The following is a 20,951-nucleotide window of genomic DNA, read 5'->3' as shown; positions in this document are numbered from 1 at the left end:
CTGTTACCCACGTTAGAATGCCAATTATGATTTGCCGTGAGCAGATAAATGGCTTTTAAGCACACTTTAAAATGAGAGGAGGAACATGGATTGATGGAGGTGAGATAATGTTTTATTGAGGGAATACCTCCTGAATTCAAATCACCCGATGAGCAGTGTTAAAGTTTGGCAGTCTCATACTTACACACTGGAAGTGATGGAACTATGATGATGAAAGTAAAAGACATTTTAAAAACTTCTTCCACTCTGCACTTTCAGTTGTCCTTCAAACTTATTACAGTGGAATAAATGGTTGAGGTTTTTTGTTCCTGTGTAACTATTATTGTGTTTCGCATTAACACAGTTGTGAAACACTGTTTTACTTGTTAAAATTAAACTGGATATTCATTTTATTTTTAATCAATTACAAGCTAGTGGATAAATGCAAGAACCTGTTTATAGAACTTGTATAGTGAAGCCAAACAGATCAAGAGTACAGTGGGTTCCAGACAAGCAATCATGGAGTGTATATGAAAGTGATGAATCTGCCATCTGGAGACATTCTGATGGAATATGTAAAGATGAGTACCTGATGTAAGGAAGCAAATTTCTATACGAGTTTGTGGTATAGAGGTGCATTTAAGGTGACGTACTAGGATTGATTACCTGCACAGGGTACAGTTGCATTTTATGAACTTTTCTCATTCCGTCAATCGCAAATAGGTTCAATGATGACTATGCGTCTTGTCACGGCACAAAGAGGGATGAAGCTTTTTTGTTGAAGTGTGTCAACTCAATGACTTGGCCAGCAAAGAGTCCAGCTCTAATGATTCAATATTTTTGGTGGAAATTTAGCAAATTGGTCCATAACAAGGCTCCATCCTACACAGCTCAACTGTCAACCACACTTAAAGAAAGTTGGAACCGGACTGATGGAGAATATCATTTTTCAGTGTTCAAGCCCATGGCTCAAAGAATTCAGGGTTTCGAAGGGGTTATGTTTGTTGCAAGCCAATGTCATTCGTGATTAAAAAAAAAAAAAAAAAAAAAATGAGTGTACAGATGAAAGATTTCTGTTTCTGATGTTAAGAACAAAAAGGATTTTGCCCCCCCCTTGGAGACACTTCTGTGGGGAGGTGGCATTCAGGTCAAGACTTGTGTGCCCCACCGTTCGAATTGTCTAGGTGAATGTTTTATTTTGTTTGTAATCACCATGCCCATTCAAAGGTTACTGTAAGCTGCTTGTTGTCATGGAAACAAAAGCCACCCAGAAATTTATATATATATATATATATATATATATATATATATATATATATATATATATGCCATGGCTTTTCTGGCTGCCGGTTTGTTGCAACTTTGAAGTTACGATACAAACTTAACACTTGCAGTGATAAAGCCAGCAAAGTCATCAAAAACTCTCAAACAGCCTAGAAATGTCTTAAAAGTGCAAGAGGTCACAAAAGCTTACATTAGACTCTGAGATAGACAGGCGTTAAGTGCCTGTATAATGCTGGAAAAAAGAAATAAGAGGTTTCCCATAATAGACGTTTTTACCAGTGTTGCCACCTTGGTGACTTTCCAAACCATCTTGATGACTTATTTTCTCACTTATTTTTTTCTACTTAATATACACCAGTTTTCACAGAGAATGCCACAATAATGTGTTGCAGTTTGCTGTATCAACCACGATAAATTAAAAAATGGAAAAGTGTTTTTTCAAGCTCCCAATGCGCCACAAAAGTCCTGGCAGAAAGGCTAAATGGCTGGCTGCTATCAGCTGAGTAAACAAGGGTGGTCATGGGAATAACGCGGACGGATCACAAGTTGGTATTGTTTATGGTCGGAACTACGACTGTATCTGATCATCTTTGAACCTCCGACTTTTGTTTTTGATTAATGAAAACATTCTTGACAAATGCTTTAGCTTTCACCCGTCTTGCGCTGGTCTAAGAATTTCACAATACGAATGCCCCCGGCCGTCCCTCTTAATCATGGCCCCATTTCAGAGAAAGAAAAACCACAAAATAGAACCAGAGTCCTATTCCATTATTCCTAGCTTGGGAATTCAGGCGACCAGACCTGCTTTGAACACTAATTTTTTCCAAAGTATGCTTCGGACCCCGCTGGACACTCAGCTAAGAGCATCAAGGGAGTGGCGAGAGGCAGGGGCTGGGACAGACTGCAGCTCGCCTTGCAGCGGGCCATCAGCTCGATCCTGAGATCCAACTACGAGCTTTTTAATTGCAGCAACTTTAACTTTAACTGCAGCAACTTTTGCACACCTATCAAGGCTCTCCACATACTCATATGGCATTCGGCATGACCAAATCGACAGGCTGTTGGGAATAAACAGCGGTAAAGACAACTATATCAGCAATGGTTGTAAATGCGCATACAGTTTGTTTTCAGAGGCAATCCAAAATGGTGGCCATAACTAAGTGGAAGTGACATAGGCCCAACTGTACCTATAGCTTAATACTGCTTATATATTGTTCAAATTCAGCCAGAAGTCCGTGTAAATTCCGTGTAAAATAAGCATACGGAAATTACCAAGCAATATTAAAAGCTAAATGTATTCTCCCACAACGTTTTTTTTTTTTTCCCTACATCTGTTATGATGTCATAATATGCAAATTAGATGATGACGGCATTTAGCGACTTTTAGGAAAGCCAATATCTACTTTTCTTACTGAGGAGTTGGTAAAACTGGTTTTTAGAGCAATATTATGTTTACCTGTTTTCTGGATGTGGTGTGTGCAGCAGTTTATGCAGGACATTGTTAGCCTAACACGGCACGTTTGATGACTGAAGGGCCATGTTTCGGAAAATGCTAACCGTAGCTAGTGTTGACTGCTCATATGGCCTCCAGTAGTCAAGTGTGCCACATTAACAAAATAATGTCCTTTACCAATGCTAAGATGTTTCACATCAGTAAATGTGGAATTCTCCATTTGTAGCTTAATTGACACAGAGGTGATGTTTATCATGAAACTGCAGCACCTAGCTAATCAGTTAGCCACATAGCATACCAACTGTGAAAAAGTAATATCAGTTGAAGAGAAAAGTATAACTTGTGCCATTGCCTCCATATGATAAAAATACTGAAATATAAATAAATGAACATATGTATTCTCTTTATTTTTCACATAACAGCTTTGTTCTTTTCCACTCCTTGAAATTAAATTAAGCTAACAGTTCATGCTGACAAGCAATAAATAACTTGGCACCTCTTCCTCCAGATAAATTGATTTCCCCGAGCGATAATTCATTGGACACATTTAATTTTTCTTCAGGTTGTTCCCGACAGTGTTTTTCTTATCAAAAAAAGAGAAAATTGTGTTTAATGTTAGATCTGCTCTTTATGTCAATTAAATGCCCGGTTTTCCGACAGTGCTCATTACTGTTGCATTAGCAATAATCATGTGAAATCTCAGACGAGCAGATGTCGGCATACTAATGCCCCGTTAAATCATTTGCCGACAGGAAGAATGACAGTAGTTGTGTTTCATCACAGATGTGTTCACAAATCATTTCATTTGTATTTTTAAGTGCTCTTTTTTTGGATGCTACACAAGAGCTTCATTTAAATTGTGCTTTCTGAAGGATATCGAGGCATCAGGCAGGATGGATGAGCTCACACCATCAAATCAGCATAATAAAACATCACGATATTACATCAGCTCCATCTATGACTCTGCAAGATGATCAACAAGCTTGGTCTGAGTGGAAGTGCTGTATATGAAGGGAAAAACTGTCAGTGTGGCAATCTGAAGCATTTATATTGAGGTAAATCTAGTTTTATATTGATTTTTTTTCCCCCATGCTTAATTTTGAACATGACAGATTCCCAATGAAAGAATATGACTGACTCTGACCTATAGTTTGCTAATATGGATACTGTCCTGTAAACTTTCCCTTTCGCTCTTGCAGATACCCTGCCTCCTCTCGCTTCTTCACTTCGCTGCCACACTCCATTGTTTTGAACACTTGACTCCAAAGATAGAAGTCCGCTCCAATCACCACTCTTTTGTCCTTGGGTACACTCTCTAACACTTTATCTAACTCACTCCAGAAATCTTCTTTCTCCTTTATTTCAAAACCTACTTGTGGGGCATATGTGCTGATGATATTGATCATCCCTTAACCCATCCACACCACAATAGAACAGTTTGTGCCCACGTCTGATGCTCCTGTCCTTACTTTCCTTCCACTTGGTCTCTTGTACACACAGTATGTCTACCTTCCTCCTCTCCATTATATCAACTAGCTCTCTCTCTTTACCTGACATGTTCCTGAAATTCAAAGTCCAGACGCTTGTTTCTACACAAATAGCTGTCTTCCTCTCTTGCTGCCCCCGGACACGTTCTCCACCTCTTCAACTTCTTCACCCAACAGTAGTCCAATTTCTGCTGGCACTGTGTTGGACAGAGCACTGGTGGCGGTTGGTGTTACATTGGGCCAAAACTAATATGGTAAGAAAATTTCTTTGTCAACTGCATGTTTGGTTTGTCAAAATGTATACTGGATGTCCTTCCGGACACAGCTCTGCTCATTTATCCGGGGTTGGGACTGGCACTCTGAGTGCACTGGCTGGACACTCTATGTGGATGTGTTTGTGGCGGACTTGAGAACAAACAGCTGAAATTATTCTAGATGAAATAAAAGCATGATTCTAAGTCTCTGCATTAGCCATCAATAGCACAGGTTGAATTTTGTATTTGTGTGGCTGTCAAAAAAGGCGTTTTATCCAGTTTCTTTAACATGATGTAAAGATTCCAGAATTAAACAGATTTGTAGATGCTATTATCTTGACTTGCTGTTAGCGTTAGCATGTTCAGTCATATGAGCCGTGCATGATGCGAATCTCAGATGATTGATAAGGATACTATCTCACTGGGCTCTGGTAGCTCATTAACTACATTTTCAAAGGATTTCACGCAATGTTCACTGAGTGTTGTTATCCACTCCCTTGTGTGGCAGCACCTCGCTCACATCCCACATGAATTTTGAACAGTTCAAAGCTGGCGAGGCAACAGAGGTCCTTGCCAAATACTCATAGAGCCAGTGTGGGTGTTACAAAGCGTTCTGAGCTTGATAATACCAAACATCGAGTGAGGCCAACAGCCTTCCAGAAGCTGAAGGGTTTTAGCCATGCTAATGCTCCCCAGAGCTGTTTTTTTTTTTCCCTGAAAAAAAAAAAATGTCTGAAGGATCTAAATGACATGTTGAGATGGTGAGGAGCTTCCAGGCATGTGAGAGGCAAATAAAGAAAATGCTTAAAATGGCGGGGGTCAAGAGGGCCCTGGTCTTTGGGATGAAGACTAACTGACTTCTAACACTGGTAATGCAGACAAAAAAAACCCCAACATTTTTACCTTTCTATTTGATGAGTTGTACAAGACATTGTTGCTGTCAGTTGATCATAAAAATGGTGAATTTCATTTGCATAAAATTAAAACTGTTATTCATATTAACTGAAATGGGCATACACTAATTCTATTACCATATTGGTATAATTGTTGGCATGTAGGTAAAAACGTAATTTTCATTGCACTTTGCCCAAATTAGCATAAAAGCCATCTAAATTTTGTTTACCGTTGCTATAGCTTATGCGGTTCTGTGACCTTTATCTGTTTACCAATGTTTGTTGAAATATTATAGACTCAAAACTGTAAAATATTCTCTCCATACTGAGTTTATTTCCAGTAATTATGTGTTCTGTGTGTCTAAGCCTTTAACAGCTGCACGGTTATTGCCCCAGTTGTGCAATGGCCTACCAAAGTGTCCCCCAAACAGATGATGGATCACGGCATCGAGTCATCGTAACTCACAGTTTTATGACGGCGGGTGACGACGACACCATTTGTGCTGGGGCTGGAAGACATTGAACTGTCAAATGCTCGCAGGGCGCAATTTATTTATTTTTTTATTCGGAAGACGTATTTCCCGGAGAAGTGTGAAAGCAGTGAGCCAAGTAAATTACTTTTGTCGAAGTTGTGATAAAACTGTCAAATTACTTCCCACCGCCAGCTGGCAAGCAACTGTATTATGTAAGTAATTCTCAAACGGAATGTCAAGAGGAGTGCGTCTCTTTTTATCGTTCTTGGGTTGCTTACCCAATCTTAATGACCATCTTAAGGTTTAAAATGAAGCTCGAACCCTTGTGTTTTTTACTCGGACATCGATTTGCAAGTTTTGGCTTTTACCTCTCGGTTGATGAATTTCATTGCTGATTATAGTTGCGAGTTTTTGCCAGACTCCAAAACTATACATCTAGGAATTCAGAAGTTGTGGAAGAAAACTCAGGCGTGAAATTGTTGTTTTAAACTGTGCTGTATATACGCAGGTCTGACTCATCCAATAAACTGCAGCCATGCTAAACATCACCCCCACGCAACACATCTCAAGTCCCAACATCCTCAATCTCATTTTCATCACTTGATATGAATGGAGTGCTATTTCAGGTTCCACTTCTCGACAGCCAATTAACCACTGAGTGCCTGCTGTACACTTCCACAAACTGATTGCTTGTCCCTCTTTTCTGATTGTGGGGAGTTGCACAGACTATTTTTGTAACTTAAATTACATTTTGACACCCAAGTAATCAGAGGAAATTGTTTTTCGCTGGTGAAAGCAGCGCAGGTGTTTTAAAATGTGGCGCGGCTTATTTTTTTTCCTTGTAAGAAGAAAAAAATATTCAATACGACTTCCAAACATGAAGCTAATTTCACACTTTCAACACCAGCTTGTTGTCCATATTTGGATTGTAGTTATATTGTCTTCCTTGCTTGGAGCTGACCTGAAGGAAAAGCAGTTGTATTGCTCAGCCGATAATGGTTGTTTTTTTTACTTGAGTCCGTTTATTGGCAAGTGTGGTTTGTGAGTAGCTACGGCATGTGGATGTGTTCCTTTAGTGCTTATTGATTGACTTGGTTGTGGCAAACAGTGGTAGCACTCTGTGTTTTCAAGAACTCGCTGCTGTTTATTATTTATGACAGTATTACCCATATTTATAACCACTTCCATTTTCTGTGTCCTGTTATATTCTGCATTATTTCGAACCACCTTATTACTTTGCATTATTTCAATTAAAGCAACATGGGTTGAGTTTGGATTTTGAGTGTTAAATTGATGATATTTGAAAGCAAATCAAGTGAAAGAGTTCAACTGTAATTTTGGGGGGGGATGTTTGGTAGGTGTGAAACACACAAGGGTGATTGTTTAACTACGGGCACTATTGGCCTTGTAAATGTAATTTCCACCACACCATTGCCTTACAATATAAAGTGCCTTGGGGCAACTGTTTGTTGTGATTTGACGCTATATACATGTGCTCTGATGTCACTGTTTATCTCCATAGAAACTACCCAAACAATCTTTCATACAAACCGTTTAAAGGGGCATTACAGTGTTGTGGTGGAAATTATGGCAATAGTGTGGGACAACTACATTTGTTAAAAAAAAATCACAACAGTTGTATGACATTACCCCAATTATGTTTTGATTATTTTACTGATATTTTATTCAGAGATATTTTAAAACATTAGAAAAAACGTTTCTTTACCATTCATTTTTAACATTGATGATCAAAAGTCTGGGTGTGGGACAAGCACAAAACGGCAATATTTGCATATAATGATGCTGAAAAAAGGTGAAAAAGTCATCATAGACTACTAGAACAAATTTCTTAACACACTTTCATTGTAAAGATAACTATAAAAGTGTGAAATTTCCCCTTTTTTCTGTTTTTCATACAATATGATCAAAGGACATAATAAGTGCCTGTAGTCTAAGAATCACCCACAAATGGATGCATATTCACAAATTAAATGAAGTTGACCACACATAGCATGAAATATATTGGGTTCAAATGAAATAGAAGTCAAGTAAATTCAATGATCACTCAGTGTTTTTACATTTTCCATAGACATGGTCGAATTTGAAATTGTGTTTTTCTCATTTTTTATGAGTTCCAACAGAACAGCTTGTCCAGAAGGGTTGAATTTAGAACCAGCACACAAGCTTTGCAATGAATATTTAAGGAATACACGTTTGCTCTGTGTGTCAGGTGCAGCCTCATACGGCTCAAAACAGTACATACTTTATTATTGCAGAGAAAAGCTGCATTGCCTTCCCCCCAGTTTGTCTAAACCGCAATGAGTAACAACCAATATGTTGTCCAGCGCACATTTATTTGTCCATCGGGCTTTTTTTTTTTTTTTTTTTAGTTCTCAAGCTAAGTAACACCACATGCTGTGGAGTGCACATGTGCTGCTGAGTTCTTGTCCTTTGTTAAACTCACCTCCAGGGAAAGCTGTTACAAACAGAAAAAAGTGCTGTTTAGTATATTTTACTTCAACTTATACAAGCCTTCTCAAAATACATTTATTGACAGATGCGACTTATAGTATACACTGGAAAATACAGTAATTATAATATGTTTATGGCATGTCTTTATGATTGTAATACAGTTGTATACACTGACAAATATTTAACCCTAACTTTTAAGATGACAAATTCCTATTTACTTTTTTTTTTTAGATAATTTTAATACAAACCTACCAAATAAACCTTACATGATGCATATTCATTACTGTAATAAATCCTATTCATTTGAAATGCATAATCCTCAGCTTTATGTATTTAGTATTAATAAAATATAATTACTCTAAATCAATAATGATGACAGTATTTATTTAAAATACATAAAGTAGATTGTTTGAATTGCATAATAATTATGTTACCTATGCCATTTATCTTGTATAGGTAACATAATTATTATGCAATTCAAACAATCTACTTTATGTATTTTAAATAAATACTGTCATTATTATTGTTTTAGAGTAATTATATTTATTAATACTAAATACATAAAGCTGAGGATTATGCATTTCAAATAAATAGGATTTATTACAGTAATGAATATGCATCATGTAAGGTTTATTTGGTAGGTTTGTATTAAAATTATCTAAAAAAAAAAAAAAATTAAATGGGAATTTGACGTAATAAAATTACATAAATCTTAAAAGTTAGGGTTAAATATTTCTGTGAGTGTATCACAGTGAAAATCAGTTTTGAAAAAGTTTTAAATTCAGTGTGTTGTGGGGAGACAGGAAGCTCACATTGGGCCATTTTGGTTGCTGTGTTTAACAAAACGGCAAATGATTAACTGTTCTGCAAATTCATCCATTTTATGGCCTCCCAACTCACATGAAAGTGAATCCCACTTGTATGGCAGTTGCTGTATAATGAGGGTGCCCTTCATTGTGATGACAGTAATTGCAGTTGAATAATGATCGCCGTGTTGCTCGCTTAATAAATGAACCTTTCAGTTTTCGCCTTTCAAGGTTGGGCCATCATATGTCTTGTTCGAGTCAGTACAGATTCCTTGATGGATTTAAGAAAAGATTTTAAAATGTCATTCCAGGTATGTACCTCAGCAGGAACAAGTTCTCGTGGAAGATCACTGTTCATCTTGGTGCCAGCTGTGGACCCGCCGTCCCTGAATAGTAAGTTTTGATACATTTGTTGCTACCTTATTCGAATAACTCAGGGGAAAATGACAAACAAATGACAATTCCATGCAGTGTTGATGAGCAAAAATGTCATTGTCAAATGAATTTGTGCTTATGAGCTCAGGAAATGAGCTATTTGGATGTCAAAAGCTAAATAGTTTGCCGCGCTAACATGATTCCCGAGGAATTAATCTTGTGACTTTGAAGCGACTCAAACATTAATCAACCTTCCCTTGCTTTTCAGTATAATTTGGTCCAACCCAAACTAATCAGCAGCAGGCAATGCAGCACCCGGAAGACCTCACAGATGAGCTTTTTTGCTATTTTTCCTTGCAAAGATGTATTGACTATCACTCGCACAATTAAAGGTCACACGGAAGCGATGAGTCTCTTCAGAAATCAACGTTGTAAAACCAAAAGATCCATCATGAGTCATCCTGCATGTTCACGTGAACAGTTTACCTATTGTGATGAGGCTCGGTATTGATAACCTTAAAGCTCTCCGAGGTGACTCATTCGTCAACGCGCTAATGATACGCCATAAGAATGTGAGGCAACACTGACGAAGGCATCTGATCTGTTTGGCATTTGCAGTTGGGGCAAAAAGTTGGTTTGTTTACTTCCAGGCAAGACAAACAACAGCCTACAACTGGTTAGACGATTCAACACCCGTTCTTGTTAAATGTTAGTGGAAAAGTCAAAGCAACCATGTCGGATCCGCTGTCAGCGTTGTCATCGGCAGATTCATTGCAAGTGTAGAAATGGTGTAATAAGGCGTGACTGAATAATATCCACATACACCCCCAGAATACAGGCTCCCCACAGTTGAAAGTTGAAGTAATTGATCAGGAGAAACATCTCTACGTAACCTCAAGATCCTCATTTCGGTCATTAAAGATAAGAAAGTTGAAGTAATCGATCAGGAGAAACATCTCTACGTAACCTCAAGATCCTCATTTCGGTCATTGAAGATAAGAAAGTTGAAATAATAAATCAGGAGAAACATCTCTACGTAAACTCAAGATCCTCATTTTGGTCATTGAAGATAAGAAAGTTGAAATAATCAAACAGGAGAAACATCTCTACCTAACCTCAAGATCCTCATTTCGGTCATTGAAGATAAGAAAGTTGAAATAATAAATCAGGAGAAACATCTCTACGTAACCTCAGGATCCTCATTTTGGTCATTGAAGATAAGAAAGTTGAAATAATAAATCAGGAGAAACATCTCTACGTAACCTCAGGATCCTCATTTCGGTCATTGAAGATAAGAAAGTTGAAATAATCAAACAGGAGAAACATCTCTACGTAACCTCAAGATCCTCATTTCGGTCATTGAAGATAAGAAAGTTGAAATAATCAAACGGGAGAAACATCTCTACGTAACCTCAAGATCTTAATTTCGGTCATTGAAGATAAGAAAGTTGAAATAATCAAACAGGAGAAACATCTCTACGTAACCTCAAGATCTTCGTTTCGGTCATTGAAGATAAGAAAGTTGAAATAATCAAACAGGAGAAACATCTCTACGTAACCTCAAGATCTTCATTTCGGTCATTGAAGATAAGAAAGTTGAAATAATCAAGAGAAACATCTCTACGTAACCTCAAGATCTTCATTTCTGTCATTGAAGATAAAGTTGAAATAATCAATCAGAAGAAACATCTCTACGTAACCTCAAGATCCTCATTTTGATCATTGAAGATAAGAAAGTTGAAATAATCAATCAGGAGAAACATCTCTACGTAACCTCAAGATCCTCATTTCGGTCATTGAAGATAAGAAAGTTGAAATAATCAAGAGAAACATCTCTACGTAACCTCAAGATCTTCATTTCTGTCATTGAAGATAAAGTTGAAATAATCAATCAGAAGAAACATCTCTACGTAACCTCAAGATCCTCATTTTGATCATTGAAGATAAGAAAGTTGAAATAATCAATCAGGAGAAACATCTCTACGTAACCTCAAGATCCTCATTTCGGTAATTAAAGATACGATTGGGAGAGATGATTAGATTTCTAAAGTTTTATTTTATAGATGTTACACCAGCACCGAAATCCTTCCCCTCCACAAGTGCCCTTGTCATTGTTTAAAATAAACACCTGCTTTAAATGATGTGTAGCAAATCATAATCAAGCTCCACATAGCATTTCATGGCAGCACAAGATTTGGGTTCAAAATCTGATGAAAAAATGCAATTGCAATGTCGCTGCGCCAGGTTTGAAATCTTCCCCAAAAGCTTTCGACAGTGATGTTCAAGTGTCTGTTTCTGTAATGGGCTATGCCATGGGAAGGTTTCCATGGCAACATGGCGAAGGCGCTTGTGCTGCTCAGTGCCGCTCTCTGGGGAGTATCTGAGGAGCTTGTGCTTAGTGGAAAATGATGATAATAGCGCAACGTGTTGGATAACACTCAACTGGGGAAGACTAACCCTTTCCTGTTGCAGGAAAAAGAAGACAACATTCATCTTATTCAACAAAATCTCTTTCTGATGGGTTCTACATGTTTCTTTAGTATTCAGAAACTGCATATTGAAACTAAAATTCAAACTGCTATAAATCTCTAGAGATAGCCGGTCTACCGACAGTAGAGGCTACACCAAGATGTCTCACACGGTTTGCCCCTCCAAGACGCTAGAGCCTTGACAGCCCATTTCTACTTGATACTTCAGTTGAATGACCACCTTGTAAATCAGGTCAGGCCTGGGAGCATGTGCTGATGCCACCCAGTGCCCCATCCACCACACTGTGGCACTGCATTGGTTCTTGAGTATTTGCCACCCAGGATCCAATGAGGCAGTGATGGCAACCACTGGTCCATCCCACATCTGCAACGTATCCATCTGTCTACAGCAGCTGGGTAAAACATGGGTACTAAATGGCTTCTCCAGCTTATGAGGTCCTCAACACTGAGGTACCTGCACACTGGATCATTCCCAGAGAAATGCGCCATATGCCGAAAATGTCCTGCCATCCTTTTGACACAGTCATTCCAGCAGTACCCAAGGGTTCTCTTGACATCGGGAGTTTTTTTTTTGCAATTAACATTTGAAAAGTTGTTTTTTTTTCCCTGTAAACAATGGTTTGCTTTGGTGCCACTTTTAATGATGTTTTATATCTTCCAGAATGTGAGATTAGCTGTTTGTTCGAGCCCATAATTGGCCGAAAATGTTCTCTTTTGCAGAGTGGGGTGGTCACCATGACCATGTTGTGTTTTCGTTTAAATTTTGTGTTGCACTTGGTACTGTTGGACCAGTTTGTGGGACTCGAGTCTTTATATCTTTATGCTACTTTTTGAGGCTGGCATGACTAATTCACGCATTTGTTGACCATTCAAGTAGGTTCTTGCAAAATGTTTCACGCTTCTTCAGTTCTACATTACAGTTCTTTTTGCTCTTCTGGATTAAGAACTAAACAACTAAACAAGTCCAGTTGACCTGACTCGGCCTATCTTAATACCATGACCTGAAAGACAGGGAATATCCCCAGACTTCTTTTCCTGTGGTTTTTGAGCGGAGCAGCACATCTGATTCAGTAACTTGTCGTCTTATCAGTCTGAGTAGGTAGATCAGTGGGACAGGAGTTGGGCTTCCAGTATGTAGACCTTGGTTCAATCACGCGATTGTCTGTGTCTTTAAACAAGACTCAGAATATGCATTGGCCCAGTCCACCAAGCTGTAAATGGGTACCCCCCTTTGAATGTGGAACCTTCAATGGACTGGCATCCGATCCAGAAGGAGTCGTAGACTCTCTGCTTCATGCTGCAGAAGAAAGTGGGACAAGTACCAGCACCAATGGTGCTTCAGGGCCTATACATGAACTTCTTATTTTTTAGTCTTCATAGGCAACAGTTTATTCTAGATTTTGGCGCAAATATTCTTATGTGTAGACATAAGAATATGTATTTAAAAAAGATAGGTTGCCAGGAAATTATTACCTCTGCCAAGGAGGTTATGTTTTCGGTCGAGTTTGTTTGTTTGTTTGTCTGTCTGTCTGTTTGTCAGCAGGATAACTCAAAAAGTTTTGAACGGAGTGGCTGGAAATGACAAGAGGAACAAGTGATTAAATTTTAGTGGTGATCCGGATCATGATCCGGATCCAGCACTTTTTTAAAGGATTCTTCACCATTGCGGGATAGGGGGAATTTTGACATTCTAGTTTCTAACTCCACAAAAACAAGGCAGAAAGGCTTGAAAAAAATTAGGGTGTAACATAGTCAAATGTTCTATTAAACAACAAAGTTTGGTGATGATCGGATCCGGATTCTGGATCTGGTGATCCAGAATATGCAAAAATATAGGGAAGATAGAAAATGTGTCAGTGTGAGGTGACAAATGAAGCTAGAGATGCACAACTAACACCAAATTGTAGTTGAATCTGTACTGATTCCGTAAGGTGTAATCAGATTTGATGTAGCTTCAAATGTTATGGAGCTAGATCCAGAAGAAAACCACCATTACCGAAAAATCGTTTTTATACAATAACTTTTGAACTAATAAAGACATAAAAGTGATTCCAAGTTCTAGTGGTATGTTTTCATGGTCAAGGATGTCAAATATAAAGGAAAGAAAAGTGTATGTATCATAGTTTTGGTTGTAACACTGAATTGTTGAATAGATCACTGTGCCAAGGAGGGAATCTCTTTAGGGTCAGTGACCCTATGGCCTTGTTAGTAAACGATGTCAAATACAACACACTGCAAAGAGGAAATCCCTCATGACAAACTATACAGGGCTGGGGAGCACAATGAATTTATTAGATGAAGGACTATCATTTGGCATTATTATATTTTAGTGGCAATGAATATCACTATCCAGATTACTTCACTTAGCAAAAGCAAATTGATGAGTCAGGAGTAAACTCAGCAGTGGTTAAGTTCTGGTTCAGTGCACATCACTGAACAAAGTACAAGGTGCAAAACCCACTCCCAGGTTTTGATGAATCACGCCTAGGATCCAGAAAACCCAGAGGCTGACATCAGCACCTTACTGTCGCATATATTCTGCTTCGGTGCACTTCACTGAATATATAGAAGGTGCACTTCATTATGTAGCACATGCAACACTTAAAAAATAGTTCTATTTCAGAATTTACTGTTATTTATTTAAAGAAGTGTTTCATAAATGTTAAAAAAAATTCATATATTTGCAGTTTAGTTGAATAATAAGTTGAATTTTGTCTCTTATTTGTTTTTGTCTATAAGCACATGCCATATCAATATCAGTGCTCAGATGACAGTAGCTTCTGGAAAAGCTGCAAGTTGCAATAAACTGTGATGCCAAGCGCTAATGATACATGCTATCCAGTCACAGCAGATGAAACTTTTTTTAATACTGAGCAAACATCATTGTTAGACTTTTTTAGCTTCAGTGATTCCGCGGCGTGTAGATGTTATATGGCGTCAGTGACCCCATGGCCTTGGCAGAGGTTTGCACTCTCTGAGTGCTTCTAGTTTTAAACATGAAAAGCAAAATTAATATCACTTGCATATAATTAATTTCTAAGTGTGTCGATGCAAATGAAGTTGACTGAGCTGATTGTTGAACCACCATGATAAAATATTGGATTCTTATTGGTTCCAGTATTGTGATTTAAGGCAATAACCCTTTAATACACTGTGTACGGTAAATTACAGTCTGATTTGGAGCAAATAGACAAGAATCGGGTTCAGTCTGTCTTCCCCCATGACTGTGTAGGGGTGTAACGCTGACCAGTGCAGTGTATGTGTACCAAGCTGAGGTCCAGATAGGGGCAGAGTGTGCAAATAATCCACTTCAGGTGAAATTTTGTTTTGATTCACTTGCGGCTGATGGCCACTCCATAAAGTTTGGTTCTGCTTGGATTTTCTTCCTGTCAAAAGAGAATTTCTCATCATTGCTGTCTCCAAGTGACTGCTCTTGAAAATATGTTTGATCCAGACCTGCTATCCATTGTGTGTGTTCCTGTACTTTTTTCCACTTTAGGACTGAATGATGCAAGTTCCTCTACATTATGCAAAACATGATGAGAAATATTTCCCCAAGGACACACACACACACACACACACACACACACACACACACACACACACACACACACACACACACACACACACACACACACAATTTCAAATATCACTGGTCGACACTTTGTGGTGAGGTTTTCAGTCTTAGATGTATGATTCCAGCAGCTTAGAAAACACACCTTTGTACTTGTATTAGATCAGAACTCTGCATATATTATGTGTGTAGCGAGCGCAAGGCGTGCAGAAATTACTGTGTAGTCTCAAACTCTTTGGAGTTGAAAATGTCACATTAATTTCCAACACGTTAGCCCGTCCCGGATGTCTTAATGAAGAAGCCCATTAGAATGTCACACCTTGCCTGCCTGGTAATTATGCATAAAGTTTGTTTGATATGTCTGAGTTGGTTAATACAAATTGCTGTGATGGGGAAATGCGCAGTGGACCTAAACTTCCTGTTCTACTTGACAGAAACGTTGATATTTTGTACCAGACCCTGCTTGAATAATTACCAGGCTGATGGTTTTTCTTTGGCAAACAGCACTACTTTTCCCTGGGCAAGGATCAAGGTTATGTCCTTGTTGCCACTTTGCAAAGTACCAACAACTGATGCCAAATGTAAGCTTTAATGTGTTTTAGGAGCAGAATGGCCTCTTTACCTGCATCACCAAAGGCACAGCAGGTCTTGGAATTGTGTGTATGTGTGTATTTATATATATAAATATATAATATGCAGTGACCACCAAAAGTATTGGGAGACTTGGTATTTCACACATTTTTATTTGTTTATGCTATTTTAAAAACTCAAACTGAAAGTAAATCTCTACAACTTGATAGACATTTATTATATTTAAGGATTTGCAAAACAGGCTATATGCACAATTTCTACAATCACAGCCAGAGAAGCCTATAATTTCTTCTCGGTTGTTTGGGTGTCTTGGTGGCTTCCCTCACTCTTCTCCTTCTTGCATGTCACTCAGACTTTTTGAGAACTGTCTACTCCACACAGATCTACCATACAGTGCCTTAGTGTTTGTATTTCTTCATAATTGATGTAAATAAAGTTAAAGACATATTCAGTGACTTGGAAATGTTCATGTATCCATCCCCTAACTTGTCTGAAGAAAACTGGCAATAAAACTGTCAAGAAAACTGGCAGGTATTATACCAAAGTGTTCCACATTACTTATGCAACCCATCTTCTTGGCTGTTATATTTTAATTATTGTACATCAAGTTGTTTTCATTATCGGATTAGCTTTTCAGATAACTTTGAAAACCATCATCAGACCAATTATCATCCGATAAGTTTTGGTCTGATCATTTTTAGACCACTAACATATTTTTGCAGGCGTGGTGAACAAAGCTTAACAGTTATAAACATTTATTAAGGCTACCTGTTAGTGCAGTTCTATCCTCTGTAAACAGAGGAGAGCCAGTTCCAGAAGAAACCACTCTATCCTCTGCAGGCAAAGGAGAACTGGTCACAGAAAAGAAAAAAACATATTTCTTTTGACCCCATACTGATACGCTGGCAATATCACTAAAGTCACCAGAGGCATACAGTTTTAACTTACGGTTAAAATTTTAACAAAACTAATTTCCGACAAGTTATTTAAATTAACGTTACGTCTGAAGTTTTATAAAGTGAAAATATCAGATTTATGTTTTAAAGTAATGCACTCATTTTGAAGGTTTTAGTGTGGACATGCTGTGTCCAGGTGCATTATGGGTAATATCAGTACATTCACGGCAGAAGAAATGCATTTGAGATGCTCTGATCAGGCTCCACACGGGCAACAGCATTAAACTCTTTGTATATTGTGCCTAAGACTCTCGTGAATATATTCTCTGGGTTTATAGACGTTGTTATTGTTTGTTTTATGTAAAAATGCCAGAAGAAGCCCAGGTTGCTTCTCCATTATTTTCAATTGGAATCATTGCAATCGATTCCTGTTTGGTATTTAGAGTCCTGCTTATGTCAAACACTGTCTGTCGTCTTTGTTCTAGAGTTTTATATATATATATATATATATATATATATATATATATATATATATATATATATATATATATATATAAGATGTCTGAAATTCAGTTTGCGTTTATTAAATTCCATGCATCTTAAACGTAGCAGACATGGATTATCTGGAATTTTTTTTTTTTTTTTTTTTTTTTTTTTTTTTTTTTTTTTTTTTTTTTTGGAACGTTTTCACGGCCTACTGCCAAATAGAATGTTTGTAACATGCCTATGCTCACTTTAGCTATCATGCACCCATTACACTTGAATCTCCTTAAATACTCATCCAATTTGCACAAAACTGGCCATCGCCCATAATGTGCCCTTCTACGATGATTTCACAAACCCCTCAAATTGTTTTTTTTTTTTTACCGTAACTTTCCATTATGATGTTGTATCTACGATATAGTTGTACAAAAATGATCCTCGTCTCCTTGTATATGATAAGAAGCTGCATGTGCATAATGTACCCTTCTGACCTAAAACTGAGAACATTATGCCAAATGCCTCATGACCATAAGCTCTTCTTTGTCGATTTGCTTGCTGAATTAGTAGATACTCTGATTGCAGCACTTGTAAAGCTTAGCCTTGTTGAGATCCAGGTATCTCTGCAGTGACGTTCATCTCTGCATCCTTGGCCTTTGAGATCGAGAGACGCCTGAGAAGAGCTTGTGTCCATGCATGTGTCCTTTGTATGTATCTGGTGCCTGTAACGTACAGACTTGCTCCAACCATTGTGTCAGCAGAGCCCCTCAGTATCGGAGACCTTCAGGTGTTTTGTAAAGCCTTTGAGTTCTTTTTTTTTTATTTGTGTGTGGGGGCTGTCGCTCTGCGGACGTGAAGTGTTTCATGTCCTCCTCCGACACATCACCTGAGCACCGGGACAAGCCACCGAGAAAACACTTCCCCTGGATATGCCTGCGTCTTTCTACAGCCTCTGCTTCCCTTCCAACATGTCTCCGTCACACACCGTGTCACCGCATGGGCACACACACATACACACACGTGCGTACGCTGACAAATCCCCCTCCCCCTTGCGCTAAAAGGTCGATAAATAAACGCATTGTCTCTGCACTTTCTGCTGTTGGCACCAGCCTGTCCAAATTGTCTGGGAAAGCAGCGGAGTGTGAAATTGAGTTCAGCACTGTACGCTGTGCGCGGGGGGCACGAGCCGTGCGTATGTTTGCTTATTTATTCATATTGCGCCAGCATTCGGTGTTCATTTTGCAAGACAGGGGGTCAGTTGTTGGTGGAAATTTGACAACTTTAAAGGAAGAGGCGTTGATGTTGCCTTCTTACCTCCTTGAGGGTAGAAATGCATTATTCGCCCAAGAAGTAAATGAAGCTTTAAAGTGGAAATGTGCAGTCGGCAGAGAGTCCAGTACTTTTCTTATTTCCGCGGCTGCCGTACTCTTTGAACCAGGGTGACTTCTTTATGACAGTCGCCACCGTTGTTCGAAATGCCACCGACACTGAAGCCCACTAGTTACATACAACTCAAAAGAAAAGGTAATTTTATTTGAATCACTAGGTAGTGATTAAATAATGTCATGGGGATTTGCTCTCAACCGTTTATGAAAAGATGAATTACCTTCCAAAAGCCAAAGAGTTCATGGGAGAATAATAGCACCTGCCCACACTAATTTCCCAAGAACATGTGATTTTGCTTGACAATGTAACTTTTGTGCTGCTCTCTCCAGATTTAATCAGGCATATTACAAAAACCTCCCCTTCCTCGGCTCTTTTCTCGCCGTTCTGTGATGAATGTGTTGCTCGCGGATGATGTATGTTTATAGATTGGCGAAGATAACCGCTGTTTTGAAGAGTTATAGCTCCCCGTGCATCACGGGGAGAGCTTATATGTGGGAGATCAGTCAGGGATTTCAGGTTTGTCTCAGTTTGACTGAGCACAACACAAGATAAATGTGAATTTGTTCAATATCGCATCGCAGAGTTTGTTTCCGCACTTTTTTATTTTGGACGAAAATGCTCTTGAAATGTCAGTCGTCACTGTAGAGTCTGACAATCGGTGAAAACCTTTGGCATATTGCTTTCTTAAAGATTGGTTGCAGCATTCGTCGCTGGGATTATCAGAGCAGAGGTCATCTTCTCTGACTTTTTTATTCAAGATTTGACAGAAATTGGAAGTGCAACGCAAATCCTGTCAAAGTTTCTGCCTTCTATGTAATACGTGCAATTGATAATGGTCCTTCCTTTTTATTTTTAGTTGATAAATCCATTAGGAGTAAAGAATTTAAATTCACAATTCTAGGTCGAGAACAGAACACTAGATTTTTCTCGTTCGGGTTTCATCTTTACATCCCGTTCACGATTGGCCTGGCATTTGTTGATGGAGAGTGAAAAGTTGCTTACCGCTGACCAGCACCGAGGTTACCCAAAGTTGACATCAGTCGGGCATGATGTTGTCATTTTCCCAGAAAAAGTTTAAACACACTTAAAATCTTCAACGCTGATGCTAAAACACCAGCAAGAACTGAGCTACGTTAATGTTACGTCACCTCCGTCTCCACTGACCAACGTTAGAGGTTTGACTGGATGCACCACCCCCTCTGGATTCCTTTGGCATGAAAAAATGTGAAGGAATATGTTGAACCGGTCTCGATGACACACCAGTAACAAGTGACGCAATTGCAGAGTTATATCGAGTTTATATCAGCTGTGTCACTTGGCATCTCAAAAGTTTAATCCATGATCAGCTCTGCCAAGATACACTACTGCTATTACACTAGTACACTATTGTTTTTTTTAGTAGTTTGGGAGGCCCTGCGACTTATATTCCAGTGCAACTTGTATACCGAAATATCACATATTCATTGTTAGTAAGAATAACTATAATGACTATTTATATCTGGCTTTCCCTGGAATCAAAGCACGAAACAAAATAAACTCTAATAATACAAGAATAAATACAAATAATAAAAAAGAACTCTACAAAAATGCACAATACAGAAAAAAGGTGCAACTTATACACCGATGGGACTTATATATGGGTTTTTGCTTTGAGAGACATTTTTTGACGGGTGCAACTTATACTCCGGGAAATACGGTAATAATCAAGATATTTTGTGGGGGTGGGGAAGAGTGGATAAGCTAACACATTGAAGATGAAAATCTAAGAAATTCCTACTGCACAAACGTTGAAGCAGTCACTTTTTTTTTTTTAATTGTTTTGTTGTTTTAAATGGCTCTTTGAATTCACAGCCATGTTAATACAAGAATAAATACAAATAATAAAAAAGAACTCTACAAAAATGCATAAAAGCCCAAATTAAAGAGCTGACAATACAGAAAAAAGGTGCAACTTATACACTGATGGGACTTATATATGGGTTTTTGCTTTGAGAGACATTTTTTGACAGGTGCAACTTATGCTCCGGGAAATATGGTAATAATCAAGATATTTTGTGGG

This window comes from Thalassophryne amazonica, chromosome 23 (assembly GCF_902500255.1).
Source record: "Thalassophryne amazonica chromosome 23, fThaAma1.1, whole genome shotgun sequence".
Classification (NCBI taxonomy): domain Eukaryota; kingdom Metazoa; phylum Chordata; class Actinopteri; order Batrachoidiformes; family Batrachoididae; genus Thalassophryne; species Thalassophryne amazonica.
The sequence above is the reverse complement of the archived record's forward strand: the minus strand, read 5'-3'. Positions refer to the sequence as shown.